This window comes from Tupaia chinensis, unplaced genomic scaffold, assembly GCF_000334495.1.
Source record: "Tupaia chinensis unplaced genomic scaffold, TupChi_1.0 Scaffold000281_1, whole genome shotgun sequence".
In the NCBI taxonomy this organism is placed as follows: Eukaryota; Metazoa; Chordata; class Mammalia; order Scandentia; family Tupaiidae; genus Tupaia; species Tupaia belangeri.
Genome location: NW_006159764.1, coordinates 2,401,362 through 2,402,631, shown reverse-complemented (window position 1 = coordinate 2,402,631; position 1,270 = coordinate 2,401,362). Strand labels below are relative to the sequence as shown.

The 1,270-nt window shown below is 41.5% G+C and overlaps 1 protein-coding gene and 1 long non-coding RNA gene across 2 annotated transcripts in view; one reads left to right on the top strand and one right to left on the bottom strand.

Annotated features, from left to right (window-relative positions):
* Nucleotides 1–1,270, bottom strand: part of WDR49 (WD repeat domain 49) — a 160,057-nt gene that overhangs the window by 43,905 nt on the left and 114,882 nt on the right. The window lies entirely within an intron of this gene.
* Nucleotides 1–1,270, top strand: part of LOC106735046 (uncharacterized) — a 13,425-nt gene that overhangs the window by 6,222 nt on the left and 5,933 nt on the right. The window lies entirely within an intron of this gene.

Below are 1,270 nucleotides of genomic sequence, written 5' to 3'. Positions count from 1 at the left end.
GGTGTTCTTTTTCAAGAGAAGAAATCTAGATCTTTATAAGAAATCTCTCCTTATTTTCATGTGGAGAATTAAGTCAAATTTTAAATACTCGGTGAATCGACACAACCAAAGCCGCTGGCCATCGAGTCAGTCAGAGGAGGAGCGCTGCCAGTACCAACCTCTGAGCAGCACCACAACGCCAGGGCTTATGGAGGGCACTGGCCATCGTCAGCCATCGTCCTGTTTCCTCTTATCCCACAGTCGTCTGGCAACTTCTGAGGTAAGTGTGTATCACTGACAAATCATCCTCACCCCATTCTGCCAACTCTAGAAATAGGCGTACCACATCACTTTAAAAAAATCTAACTTGAAAGATAAGTCATTAATACCAATACTATAGACTTGATTTGTTGTTGCTATCCCTCACTAAGGACAGAGCAAGAATTGAGTCTTGCTCATCTTTCAAAACATTGTTCCATGCCTGGCACACAGAAACTTCTAATGGCCCATTTTAATAGGTAATTTTGTTGAATTAATGAACAATTTTTCTTTTTTTTCTTTTTTTTTTTTTTGAGAAAGATATATTTGGTATAGGGCATGTGCACTTTCCAGACAGAGAGACAGGAAGTGAGAAATCATCCCTTCTCCCCCAGGGGGAGGGGGAGGGTATGGCCATGCCACAATCCCTTCTCCTCCACTCTCCTCTTGGGATCTTGGGCACGCACATATACACTCGGTGTGAGTTTTCAACCACTGGGTCCAAGACTCGAACATTGGTCAGCTACATGGGAGTCCAGCAGCACAATCATTATGCCATCTGCAGATCCCAACCATTTTAATCTGAAAAAAAGAAATCTAACTTGAAAATCAGGCTATGAGCAACAGCTATGCTGTAAGAGTCATTCTAGGTTACTTTAAAACAAACAAAAAAAAAACTTACTTTCATGTGTTTATTTTTCATTTTCCAGAGGGTACATATTCTCATCAGAGTAAGAGAGACAGAGAAGGAGCAGGAGGAAGCACTCCCTAAAAGACATGATCATTCTGCAGTTCCTTTTTTATTTCCCTTCTCTGCCAGGATTTAGGGTACACATGTACAAGTACCCAGCATGTTTCTCAAGTCACAGGGCCCAGGGTCCAAACCATTTGTGTGGCTATTGGGGGAGGCCACAGGGTCAGCCCCTCAAAAGCTTCTTTCATTCCATGTATGGAATCATATTGCACTGAATTTTAAATTCTTTAATCAGGCTGCATGTAACTGGAAAATTAAGTTTCACTGTCAGAAATTAAA